Source organism: Bison bison, unplaced genomic scaffold (assembly GCF_000754665.1).
Source record: "Bison bison bison isolate TAMUID 2011002044 unplaced genomic scaffold, Bison_UMD1.0 scf7180017864053, whole genome shotgun sequence".
NCBI classification, from domain to species: Eukaryota; Metazoa; Chordata; class Mammalia; order Artiodactyla; family Bovidae; genus Bison; species Bison bison.
This window is the reverse complement of record NW_011494625.1, coordinates 250,460-264,701: the sequence shown is the minus strand read 5'-3', so window position 1 is coordinate 264,701 and position 14,242 is coordinate 250,460. Positions and strand designations below refer to the sequence as shown.

Below are 14,242 nucleotides of genomic sequence, written 5' to 3'. Positions count from 1 at the left end.
CGCTTAACTTCCAACTGCTCCATGTGCTTGCTAACACTTGGTGGTGTCCATCTTTTCAGCGTATGCTTCTGTGATTAATGATTTGTTCAGCATCTTTTCATGTGCTTGTAAACATTTGTATAACATATTTTTCTAAAGTGTTTGTTCAACTCTTTCCCTTCTTACAGAAAGTATACTGATTGATTATCAAATGTTGAACTCACTTTGAAGTCCTGAAAATGTCCCACTTGAACATGATGTAGTACACTTAAAAAATATTGTTTGGTTTGTCTTGCCGATATTCTTTTAGGACTTTGGGCCTTTAAGTTCATGAAGAATATTTGCCATAGTTTTACTGCGGTTTACTTTGTTTGGTATTGGGGTGATGCTGATTTCATACAGTGAAATTAAAATTTTCTTTCTCCTATATTTTCTGAAAGTATTTGTGTAGGATTTGTATTATTTGTTTCTTAAATATTTGATGGAATTTGTCAGAGAAGCCATCTAGACCTGGCTATGTATTTTTATGAAGGTTTTTAATTACAATTCCATTTGTTTAATAAATATGGACTTACTCTTACATTCTATTTCTTCTCATGTCTGTTTTAGTAATCTGTATCTTTTAAGAATGTTACTGTTTAATCTACCTTTTGGGAGACATAGTCTTGTTCATACTCTTTCCTTACTAATTTTTTAAAATATTTGTAGGATCTATGGCATTTTCCCTCTTCCATTCCTGAGCGCTTTGTGAGGCCGTTATTACTTTGGATAGGATCTTCAGTTTGTCGCGGAGTTTATGTTAAAAGATTTGCTCAAGATCATGCCGGTGCTGAGTGCCAGAGAATGGACTCCAAACTCACTACCTCTACTAATTATTCTATAATATGCACAGTCACATCACAAAACAACTTTGAGCATGTTGATTTATTGACCCGCATATATGCGTAACCGTGACCTGATTACTTGGATGGCAGGCAGTAGGATGGAACATACATTGACTTTGGTTTGAATAGGTTTGAACAAGTGACATCACAATCGCTTGCTGTCTGACCTTGGGAACATCAATTTATCTGAGCCTCCTTTTCTCCACCTGAAATAAGATATGATTACCTTCCTTATAGGGTTTTCTTAAGAGTTAACATACATAAAATGCTTTAACAGGGGGTCAGAGTGCACAGAGGAAATCATAGACTTCCCCATCCTGAAGCTAAATGGCCGGACCATGGAGACTGAGTCTACTTTTCACACGTATGTCCAGCCCGTAGTCCATCCACAGTGTACTCCCTTCTGTACAGAGCTCACTGGGATTATCCGAGCCATGGTGGATGGTCAGCCAAGCCTGCAGCAAGTGCTGGAGAGGGGCGATGAGTGGACGGCGAAGAAAGGCCTCTTCGATCCAAACGTCAGGTGAATTTTTGTCGCCTATGGAGACTGGGACTTAAAAGTCATGCTCCCAGGACAGTGCCAGTACTGGGGCTTGCCAGTAGCAGATTACTTCAAGCAGTGGATTAACCTGAAAAAGGCTTACAGCTTCGCCATGGGCTGCTGGCCCAAGAACGGACTTCTGGACATGAACAAGGGCCTCGGCCTGCAATACACAGGCCGGCCCCACAGCGGCATTGATGACTGCAGGAACGTGGCCAACATCATGAAGACACTCGCGTGTCAAGGCTTCATCCTCAAGCAGGCGTCAAAGCAGTTCTGACCGGCCGAGGATGGGATGGGGCAGGACAGGGTAGCTACTTGGCCCAGCCCACAACCTTCCTCTCCCTCACCAGAGGGGCAAAGGGAGAGTGGCACAGCTCTGGTCCAGAGTGTCCCCCAGCCCGCCCTGTGGGCTTCTGCCCTGGGTAAGGCCTGGCTACTTGGCCCCTCTGGAACAGATACTTTGTGCCCCCAACCCCCACCTCTCAACCTCAGCCCAGTATCAGCTGAGTATGAGAATTTTCATTAGCTATGCAAATAACTGAAGCTATTTAATGATCCACACTTTGTATATGGGAACAGCAGTATTGACCCACTATCAGAAGGACGACATTAAGTCTTCCTACTGGACTACTCAGTTTCACAGAGGATGTGTGGGTAGGTGAATGTCAAAGTTAAACTGAAATTATTTAAGTATTAGTTTGCTTTTGGAGATCACCTTTCCAGGAACAGGAATCTTGTGAGAATCGAGCTACATCTGTATCAGTCCTGTTTTTTGCACAGTAGTATAAATGCAGAGAAAAACGTGGATCAATCAGTTAATGGGAGTCATCTCTGAGGGCTGGGATAATGGTGGGGCCATTCACCTGTTTGTTTTTTTAGCGCTTTAAAAAAAATAATGATGATGACCTAGAGGAGTGGGGTGGGAGGAGAGGGAGACACGGCATACATGTGCACATACAGCTGAGTCATGCTTTTGTGTAGCAGAAGCTGACACAGCATCATAAAGCAATTAAACTCCAATTAGAAAATAAAAAACAGTGAGACGATACCACTTTTATAATCTGAAAAAAAGAATATGATTGAAAAAAGTTTGATGTGACTTGCTCCACGCCGGCTCCTGGAGATCCTTTCTTCCCAGATGCTCGGCAGTCCTCCTGGCATTGACATCAGGGGAGTGGTCTCTAGATCCGGAATTTCTGTAAGCACCAGTCAGCCACTTGTGTCCTGGAATTTGCATCTGGTTTCCATAGCGCTGTGCCCCTTCATTCTCTCCAGGCCTGGGAGCCAACACATTTTAGGATGAGAGCAAGTGTGCTCCTTTTAAAGGTGAGGTTTCACTGCCAGTCTTTCCAGCCTTGAACACGACCTCCTGAGGACATTATTGCTGTCAAAACCGTTTTAATTACACGTATTTGTAAACAGATTCAAAAGGGACTCGGCTGTTATCTCACACCCCGAGATGGCATTCGAACTTTGCCTTTCATTATGCCTAAGAGTCATCTCCAAAGCCAACGCTGGATTCAATTTTACCCTTTCTGATCCTTGCGGGTCCATCCGGGTCTATCCGAGGCTCCGTTCCTGAGTTCCGTCTCTCCGTGTTTTCGCCTTTTCTGTTCTTTCCGGAGCTCCTGCTCTTCCCGGAGATGGGAGGGGGTGGGGAGAGGCCGGCTTTGGCTCCGACAGCTGTGGGAGGAGCAGCGTGGCTCCCTGCATCCCCAGGCAGCTTGCTTCTTCCGAGGGCTCTCGAGTTCGGTGTCCGGCAGCTGCTCCGAGGGCCCTAGAGTTTCAAATGCTTTCACATCTCACCTTCCTACGGTCTTCAAATGTCATTCTTCTCCAAGTCGACAAGCTCTCTATCCGGGAGGATGTCCAGGGGGTGTCGGTTCTTCTAGATGCTCCCCGGTGACTGATTGGTCCCTGGGCACCTACTCCTCTTAAGGTGATGCGCAAACCGACACCACTGCCTCCTTCGCGAGTGTTTGGCTCTTGATGAAGGTTCAGGAACCGAACAAGAAGCTGGCTGTGCTCTGGGGGCCAGGCTAGGACCCACCGCCCCCGCCCCCGCCCCCGGGGAGCCTGGGTCACCCCAGTGGGAGTTTATGAGCTCTCACTATCTGGATTCAAGTTCAAGAGATCCACACAGCGTTTCACTCTCCACTTTTATGCTGGCTTGAATGTGAAACTTTAAAACAAATGACTTCAGGGGTGACTGCCCTTTAGAAAGAGTTGAGAAATTTTCAAAAAAGGATGTCACTGGCCATGTTCCGAACAAAGGGGAAAGTGGATGAGGTTACCCAATGACTCAGATTCCGGGGAATCAGCTGAGGGTTTCTGACGGGTTCTGCCTTGTAGATGTGGACGCGTGACAAATCCTGTTCCTAAAGTCTTCCAGGCAAGATCGCAGTGAGACCTGTGCGTCTCTTACCATTTTGTTGTTCAGTCACTCAGTTGTGTCCAACTCTGCGACCCCATGGACTGCAGCACGCCAGGCTCCTCTGTCCTTCACTAGCTCCCAGAATTTGCTGAAACTCTTGTCCATTGAGTTGGTGATACCATCCAACCATCTCATCCTCTGTCGTCCCTTCTCCTTGCCCTCCATCTTTCCCATCATCAGGGTCTTTTCCAGTGATTCAGCTCTTTGCATCAGGTGGCCAAAGTACTGGACGTTCAGCTTCAGCATCAGTCCTTCCAATGAATATTCAGGACTGATTTCCTTTCGGATTGACTGGTTTGATCTCCTTGCAGTCCAAGGAACTCTAAAGAGTCTTCTCCAGTTTAACATTTGACCCCATTCAAGTTGTTTTTTGAGAAGTTTGGCCGCATATACAGGGACTCTGGTGATGTAGCTCAGGCTTTAATTTTTACAACAAAGCCGCCGTTTGGACATGTCCCTCCAAGTGCCTGCAGCGTATGGCTTTCCCCACAACCAGCAGCCTGAGTCCTTCCCCGGGCGGAGCTGTGGAACTGGGTCTTAAGAGCAGAGTGTCCGTGCTGAAGGTGGACCTTAGGTTCCGTCATGCAGCAGTGATGACTCTGAACCCATTCGTTCCTGGTCTTTCTATCTGTAAAGTGGGTGCCTCTCACAGGGTGGCTGTGAAACTGAGGGAAATAAGGACCTTGCTCTGTGCTGTTGGTGGTACTGTCTCCCGCCCTCCTGAGTGGGTCCCCATCAAGGTCCTCCTGCCCAGTGTCGCTGGGGCCAATAGAACAAGACCGAATGTGGTTCTGAACAAAGCGCTGTCTTCCCCATCAGCTGGTGGGTGGGGCCGCCTCATGGCGAGGGGCGGGGCTGTGCTGCTCCGGCTCCAGATGCCGGCGGGGCTCTCAGGACCCCCTCCCGCCCCGCTGCAACGCCGTGCCGCCGTCTTGAATCATGGTGTCTCAGGTGGCCCTTCTGCCCACGCCCTTAGTTGAGGTGTGTGTGTGTGTGTGCCCAGTCGCTTTAGTCTTATTGGACTCGGTGCGACCCCAAGGACTGTAGCCCACCAGGCTCCTCTGTCCATGGGATTCTCCAGGCAAGAACACTGGAGTGGGTTGCCACTTCTCCACGGGATCTTCCCGACCCAGGGATCGAACCTGCGTCTCCTGCATTGCCTTACCACTGAGCCACCTGGGAAGCCCTGAGTTGAGGTATGGACCCTGGCATTCCCACCAGGAACCCTGGTCTGAGGCCCCGCTGCAAGGCCTCTGCACGTGCCCCGCTCTGAGCCAGTGAAGCTGCACTCAGCACAGAGGGCAAGAGAAGAAGCTTTGCCTCTGTTACCAGGTTCTCTCTTCATTTCCCCAGGAATTAGTAACAGGCTTTGCAGGCGACAGTGCTACAAAGGGGTAGTGAGAGCAGGGATGGTTTTTATTGCTGCTTCTTGTTGGTTATCTGACATTTTCAGCCCCTGCCAGAGTCTAGTAAGAACAGTGACCTTTGAGGATAACCGTAAAAACTGCTAACATTTATTATTGGGGACTGGCTCCATGCACGCCTTTCCAGGGGGCACTAATGGTAAAGAATCCCTTGCAATACAAGAGACCCAGGTTTGAGCCCTGTGTCAGGAAGATCCCCTGGAGAAGGAAATGGCAACCCACTCCAGTGTTCTTGCCTGGCAAGTCCCATGGACAGAGGAGCCTGGGAGGACTATATCCTGGAGTCCCAAAGAGTCAGTCACGACTGAGTCAGCACACACATTCACACGAGCATGGCCCTACTGGCTCCTCACCGCCCCCTGAAGGAGAGGCCACGTACCCGAGTGCACCATTTCTCTGCTGGTCCAGGGGCCTCGCCGGTGAGATGCACCTGGATCTTTCACCTGCTGTGATCAGGCTACGTCTCAACCTCTGCTGAAGGTCAGCGTGAGGAACAGCCATGAGATCCACGCTGTGCCTTTCATTGTCCCGTGGGCTTCAGAAGAACCATCTGTCATGGATAGTCTCAGAGCGAAGAAAAAGGTTGTCTTTCTTCATGGTTCCTTCTATTAGACAGACATCTGGGCTTCCTGCTTGGGGACTCTGATTCAGTTAAGTGCGGGGAGGGTCAGATAACTGTGTTGGAAGTGCCCCCTCCCTCTGTGGATCTGCAGCACAGGGAGCTCAGGGGCTTCTCCTGGGGCTCTTTACCTTCCCCAGGTGCCCAGATACTTTGGCCTCATCGAGTTGAGATTCACGGTCAGTTACAGCTCCCCGCTGTGGACTGAATGTTTGTGCCCCGTGATTCAGATGTTGAAGCCTAATACCTAATGTGACGGATTTAGGAGATGGGGTCTGCGGGAGGCGATAGGCCATGAGGACAAAGCCCCTATGAATGGGATTTTTATCTTTATAAGAGACCCTGGGAGCTCTCTCCCTCCGTCCACCAGGCGTGGACTCAGCGAGAGGAAAGAGGGTTCTCAACAGACACTGAGGCTGTAGGTGCCTTGAGCTTGGACTTCCAGCTCCAGAACTGTAAGAAACAAAATTCTGTTGTTTACAAGCCTCCCAGTCTGTGGCGTTCTCTTTTAGCAACTGGAATGGGCTAAGATACTTCCTTTTACTTAGGGTTTTGTTAGAATTTTTACTCCCTTTCATGCTTCATCTCTTGTTCTTTAATTTGTTGTTGTCATTTAGTCACTAAGTCACATCTGCCCTTTTGCAACCCATGGACTGCAGTCTGCCAGGCTCCTCTGTCCATGGGACTCTCCAGGCAGGAATACTGGAGGGGCTGCCATATCTTCCTCCAGGGGACCTCCCCGACCAGGGATCAAGCCTACGTCTCCTGTGTGTGCAGCACTGACAGGTGGATTCTTTACCACTAAGGGACCAGGGAGGCCCATTTTAAAATTTACTTTCTATTAATATGTTTTATTGTAAAGTGCCTCACATCTGTTTTTGGCATAAAAACAAACTAACGGAAGAATGTGTGTAATTGTCCACTGAAAGTTTTCAACCGATTTTCTTTAATCTTCCCTTTATTATTTCTTTCATGAATTTGCCTACCTTTGCCATTTTTGGTTAATTGTTTGAAAAAGTAAACAATTACATTTGTTTGTTTAAAAGAAAAAACATGTAAATGTTCTAAAGGGAGACTGACTCACTTTCAAATGTCATGAGGTGCCATAATTGTGAAGAGAAGCTCTTGCAGGTGAAGGAGTCCAGCCCAGAGGTTGGAGAAGCCCAGAGGCTGGAGAAGCCGTGAGGAGTTCAGAGGACAGTGCTGGAATCAGTGCAGTCGTGGGGTTGCCAGCGTGGAGTGGGCCCCTCTAATTGCACAGGCCCTGCCCCGCAGCGGATGTGGGTGCGGGTGGGCCCCTCTAATCACACAGGCCCCCCACCCCGCCGCGGATGTGGGTGCCTGCGCGCGTCTGGTTGCAGCGGCCACATGCAGCAACTATTTCGTGTTTGTCAACAATATGGTAGAACTTTTGTGAAGACGAACTTGGCCTGGTTCCTAAACATGGCATTTACAATCAGCGTCCCTTGCTGCAAAGCAGCTTTCATCCAATAATAAGAGGCTATTTCAAAGGTCACTGTGAGATTGCAAAGTAAGGAGTCCAGACACACGTTGTTCTCTGTGGAATGTGACTGGTCGGGGCTCAGGGGAAATGACATTGGCTCTAATCCAGAGCTAGATCTAGATTCAGACGATCACATGCGTGTGACCACTTGCAGGCATTTGTCTGGTCTTATCTTCTCCACCAAGAAAAGGAACATTGTTTTTCCCCCACTTAGTGTGAAAACTACTCCAATGCCACCAGACTGTTAAATTAATTGGATGATAGAATGGTTTTTAAATTAAATTTTGAGTAAAGCTGATAAACTTCTATATTATTTCCTTGGCTGCTAATCAGCATAAGTGATTTCCAACTAAGTTTAGCCAACTTTTTTCATTCCAGAGGTGAATATAACCCAACTATCTAATTTGGGCAACCCCTCCTTGTTTTCTAAGGAATCAGTTGTTTCAACTTAAACTTTCCAAGCCTCTGCTCTGTGTACCCTTTTGCCCTAGATACTGTTACTGTTCTTTAGGGATTCACCACTGAAGTGAAACAATACATTATAGATACTACGCAAAAATGACAGGGGTTAGCAGTAGGAAGCAGTGCTTACTACCAGTTAACTGTGACGCTAGAGATGGAAACACAAGTTGGCAGAAAGCTAGAGGCAGGCACAGCCATGCGGGTTGGTGAGATCAGGGAAGGGTCCCCAGAGTGGTGTGAGTGGGTCTTTGCTAAAGCGAATCTTCGGATGCTCCTGGGTAGAAACTCTCCCCTCCAGTTGCCATGGTCTATGCACCCACGGAAATGTCTCTCCCCTTTTCATCACCACCTTTGCCAATGCCATCTCTCCTAGAATGTCCAACCTCTGTCTTTGCTTAGCATAATTCTCCCAAAGTTTCCAAACCCAGGTTGTGGGGCTCCTGAAATAGGTGGCTTAGAATGTGAACTTTCTGTTGATGGGAGTCACTCCCCACTTTTGAGCAGGGCTGTAAAATGATCCGTGTGAACAAAGGCCGAATTTAGAAGAGAATCATTTCTAAACATTCAGCTCAATGGGCTCATGCCTTCTGTTTATTAAAATAATCTATTGATTGAGCAGCCCTTATGTGAGAAGGGGGCAAAAGACAGGGCAACTTTAGAATGGCAAGGAGAGATATGAAAGTCTTCGAAAGTGAACAATGCAAAGAAATAGAGGGAAACAATAGAATGGAAAAGACTAGGGATCTCTTCAAGAAAATTAGAGGTGCCAAGGAAACACTTCATGCAAAGATGGGCACAATAAAGGACAGAAATGGTATGGACCTAACAGAAGCAGAAAATATTAAAAAGAGGTGGCAAGGATACACAGAAGACTATGCAAGGTATCAATGCCAAACAAATGGCTTCAGGGAAGGCACACCACTGAACCCCTGCCAAGAAGCACTGTCATCCGGGTAACTTGTTTAATTTTTCCCTGGGTGTGTGACGACTTCCCACCTTCCTGGGTGTGACCAGGTTAGGCAATCCTTCCAGTTCCCATTCCTCTCTGGAGGAGATGCAGCTAGTTTGGCCAAGGCTGGGGAGGGACAGAGGGCTGTGGAGACATCTTGAAGGATTCTGAAAACATGGATTTTCTTGCCACGGTCGTGGTCTTGGCTGAACAGAAGCTGTTGATCAACCTAAACTATTGTTGTACATGTTTACTATACTTTTATTTGGTGGGAGGGACCAAGGTTCAGAGGTTATTTTAGCTTTATTTTGATGATTAATGTGTAAAATTTATGTTCATATTTTAATAACAAATGACTCTACATACTTATGTCAGTTGTATTACTGAGCATGAAAATGAATGAAAAGTATTAATTAGTTTAACAGTATTTATTGCATGTCAGTTATGAACAGAAACACAGTCCTAGGCACAGTGTCATAGGGATTCATAGTCCGGTCCGGGAGACAGTTAAGTAAAAAGATAAACTGTAATACCGTGTGCTAAGCACAGTGGCAGGGCAACTGTGTGGCCCCCGTGGGGGCGCAGTGAGAAGAACCTTAAGCTGAAACTGAGACTCGAAGGTTAGTAAGAGTTAGTGAAAAAGGTGTGTGGAGGAGTGCAGGGGAAGCTGGCAGGTGTTATTCCACTGAGTGCAAGCATGTGCCAGAGCTCACAAGTTAGAAAAGGCATGCAGTGTTCAGTGAACTTTAAGATGTTCAGCAGAGCTATCTGAGGATGCAGTTTAGGATTCAGTGGCATTTGTAGATGACAAGTTCATTCCTCGGACGATTAACTAAGGACAGTATGTAGAACAAGGAGAGAACAGGACCTGAGAGAAACACAAGCAAGAGGCAAGTGAAAGAAGAAGAGCCCAGACGTATGCAATTTGGTAAGAGAAAACATTAGTAAAAAGACAAGCCCTAGCTGGCAGAAAATACGTACATTACCAATATGTCCAACTCTGTGCGTTCCCACGGACTGTACCCGCCAGGCTCCTCTGTCCATGGCATTCTCTAGGCAAAAATACTGGGTAGCCATTCCCTTCTCCAAGGGATCTTCCCGACCCAGGGACCAAACCATACTGCAGGCAAATTCTTTACTGTCTGAGCCACTAGGTCTGGTGCTAATATGTGAAGAACTTCGACAAATCAATACAGTAAAAGTTAATACCTGCCCCCCAATGGATACGCGGACAAAAGAAGGGAAAAGGCATTTCATAAACAAACAAAAAGGTCCTCAACCCTGTTGGTGATCTGAGAAATGCTAAATAGAGCCACAAAAGATATCGTTTCTTGACGGGAGCCGGCGGTGAGGAGCTCCACTCGTGGCAAAGGTCATGAGGAAGGAGGCTCGGCATACGCAAAGGTGGGATCGAGCCTCAGGAGTCCCCCTGGAAATTCTCGAGCATCTACCCCCAAAACCAGAGTCTGCCTACTTTCTGCTTTGTGCTCTCACCTACACCTCTGACTTTATGGGGGGCTGTCCCCCACTACCTCTCTCTGAAAAAAGAGTTAACTTACAGCTCCACTTAATAAAGTTCCTGGGTGTGATAGTGTTTCAACCTACAAACTCCTTTGGAAGTCCTCTAGCCTGCCTGAATAGGTTTTTCCGGCCACACGTGATTGTCAGAGCCTCCCAACTGTGAGAGGCATGAGATGTTCTAAACTGTCTAAATACAGATTCCTTTGAGCAGTTAAAAGATTGATTAGAAATTGTATTGGTGAAGGGTTTTTCACTTGTTGGGCCAATGTTTGCTGCTAAGTCTCCATATCCCTTACCTGCTGTGTCCCTGGCAGTGTATTGATTAATATGATTGGTGTAAGTAGTAGCTTTAATGTTTGTAACCTTGGACCCTTGAGTTAATTCTTTTTCTTGTTATAGCCCACCACACCTTTGCTCTATAGGAATGCAACTTTAATGCTTTTGGAGGGTGGCGCCTGACTAATCACCTTTAGAGAAAAATAAGTTTTCTGAAGAAAGGGTCTTAAAATGTTAACAGGCCTCCAGGCCAGAAGATGATGCAAATCACCTAAACTTTTGCATATGGTAAGTTTGGAGGAAGAAAGCCTGGCTTACGGCAGGACTCTACCCCCTCCCCCATGTCGTTCTTTCTCGCACCTTCTGGCTGAATTATTCAGCCTCTTTTCTCCACTGAATTTCCTCACTGAGCTATCCTTATTTAACCACTGTTTATATCTTTAATTAACATTTAAGTAAGCTGTTGTTTCCTGATCACCGAAGCCGTCTCCCCTTCGAAACCCCTGGATCCACCGGGGCTGGACCCTGGCAATTTCTCATCCATGAAACTAGGAAATTTAGAGACGGTATCAAATATTGAAAAGAATGGGGACAAGAAGAACTCTATATCCTGATATGGGAACCTAAATTAGTGTAACCTTTGGGAAAAAATATTGGCATTAGCTTAGTAAATGTGAAGTTGTCTTATATCTTCAAGGGTGCCAGAAGGTGTGGGGCAGTATAGTTTATAATAACAAAAACTGGAATTAAAATATCTATCAGTAGTAGAATAGAAAAAGTTATTTCTGTCTATTTATGCAATGGAATACTATAGAGCAGTGAGGATGAGCAAACAGCAACGCTATGTATGTTATGGTTTGAATTGTGCTCCATCAAATTTATATGTTCAAGTTGTAACACCCCGTGTCTCAGAGTGTGACAGTATTTGGATATAGTCTTTAAAGAGGAAATTAAGCTAACATGAGATCATTAGGGTGGGTCTTACTCCAGTGTGACCCATGCCCTGGTAAGAAGAGGAAATCAGGACAGAAACACACGAAGAAGGACGACCATGTGAAGATACGGAGAAGCAACCATCGACAAGCCAGGAAGACACGCCGCAGAGGAGACCGGCCCCACCGGCACCTGGATCTCGGACTTCCAGCCTCCAAAACTCTGAGAGAGCAAATTCGGCTGTGCAGGTCACCCAGTCGATGGCACTTTCATATGGCAGCCCTAGTTACTAATACAATGCCAATATGAATGGGTCTCAAAAACAGAAGGCTGGATAAAATTGCAAACCACAGAACACTAACAGTGTGATTCCATTTAGGTAAAAATTAAAAAAAAAAAGACATACGTATTTTAGGAACACAGGCACATTCAGAAACAGACACGCCAAATTCTTACATTCTGACACTCCTTTGAAATATGAAGCTTAATTTCCCTCTGCCTGAATATAGGCTGGACTCAATGGCTTACGTCTAATGAGCAGAATAAAGCCTCAGTGACAGTGTGTGACGCTGGATACTAGGTCATAGAAGACTGTGTGGCTTCCTTCATGCCCTTGCCTGCGTCACTTGCTCTGGGGAAGCCAGGTGTCCTGACGCTCAAGTAGCTCACGTGGCAAGGACTACTTGCCAAGAGCCATGCCAGTGTGCCATCTTGGTAATGTACCTGCAGCCCCAGCCAGGCTTTCAGATGACTTGGCCCTGGCTGACGTCCGTTTCAAAGAGTTGTAAATTTTTGGCTGCACCGCCTGGCAGGTGGGATCTTAGTTCCCTGACCAGGGATTGAACCTGCGCACCTTCATTCTAAGTGTGGAGTTTTACCCGTTGGCCCTCCAGGGACGGCCCCTTCCCTGGCTGAAGTCTTGATGGCAACCTCATGAGAGAGCTGGACCCAGAACCACTAGTGAAGTTGCTCTAAATTCCTGACCACAAAACCTAAGAGATAATAAACGTGTGTTGTTTTCAGTTGCTAAGTTGGGGAATAATTCATTTCACAGCAGTAGATAACTAATACAGTATACTATGGAGAAAAAGCAAGAGAATGATCAGTGTAAATTTCAGGATGATGGTAACCTCTTGGGTGGAGACAAGAAGAAATTAGTCAGGGGAGCACATATACCTTAAAGATGCTGGTGGTGGTTTGCCTATTTATTTTTAATTCGGTATCTAGCACCTGTATGCTAATTTTATTATTAAAAAAACTATAAATCTGTGTTATGTACACAAGTACACATTTTTGGTATTTAGGAACTATTTTATTAAAACAAACAAACAAAAAAAAAACCCCAAACAACTGTGACCAGATAAATAGAAAGAAATGCAAGTGTTACATTTCCTGGCAGCTGGGAAATGAGTGGGACAGCAAGAACAGGTGCTTATATATACACACACACACACCTTACTTTTATATATCATGTATATTACATATTACATAATTATATATGTATAATTATGACTGATTTGTTGTATGGCAGAAACCAACACAAAATCGTAAAGCAATTTTCTACCAATTAAACAATAGATAAAATTTTAAAAAGAAGAAAAGGTAGGACTGACCGGAGAAAGCCAGAGGGTGGCTGGCTGCACTGAGCTGGGAGGGCGCGGACGTGCACGACCCGCCTCCGCCGGCGGGCCTCCCTCGCAGCCGGGCCTCCCTCGCAGCCGGGCCTCCCTCGCAGCCGGGCCTCCCTCGCAGCCGGGCCTCCCTCGCAGCCGGGCCTCCCTCGCAGCCGGCTCCGCGCCCGCGTTAGGCGCGCCGACACCGCGTCAGCACCCCAAGGAGCAGCGTCTCGTCGCCGTCACACCCCAGCTCTGTCAGATCTTCATGAAGGGACCACGGTCTGCCCCTGCTCCACTCCCCGCTGGGTGGATAGCTCCCTTTCTTGTGCCTTTACCAAAATAACAGGACCAACTGTCGGCGCTTTCAGCCCTCGCCGGGTGCCGGAAGCCCTGCGTTCATGGTTCTGCCGCGCAACGCCGTTTCATCTTTACCACCGTCCTGTGCAGTGAGCACGCTTATTACCCCTGTGTTACCAAAGAGCTTGCACAGTGGTCATAGTGGCGCCTGGAGCCGTCTAACAGGGCACCACCACTCCACACTGCTTCCTGAGCGTGGGGTCTGCACCGAGGCCCCAGCCCAGCTAGCCCTTGGCGGTGTGGAAGCCCCACCCTCCGCTGTGCTGATGTTTGAAGGGGAAGCCCTTGGGAGGTGACTAGGATCTGATGAGGTCGCGAGGCAGAGCCCTCGGAAGGGGATTTATGCCGGACAGACATCACCAGAGAGGGTATGTCCCCTCTGTGCTCTGGGCCGCTTGAGGGATGACCGGAAGACAGCCATCTGCGCCTAAAACGGGGTTCTCCCCGCGGCCTGACGGCACTGGCACCCTGACCTCGGACTCCTAGCCCCCAGGACTCTGAGACATCTCTGCTACTTTGAGCCCCTCTCCTGTCTCCACTGTGCAGGGTCCTTTGTTACAGCAGCTGAAAGGATGGAGCCTGCCCCCACCACCGGGGATCCCTTTCCAGTTTATGCTCATCTGTTCTTATGCTGCTTTCAATGGCAAGGCCAGTGCCTGCGTCTCTGTCACACACACGGTCATGGGGGCTGCCCGCAGCCTGCCAGAGTCTGCTCCTTCTGCTCACAGAGAAGTGTCTGG

At 47.5% G+C, this 14,242-nt stretch overlaps 1 pseudogene; it reads left to right on the top strand.

Moving 5' to 3' along the window:
- Positions 1–1,162: 1,162 nt before the first annotated feature.
- Positions 1,163–1,762, top strand: LOC104985591 (annotated as a pseudogene).
- Positions 1,763–14,242: the final 12,480 nt, after the last annotated feature.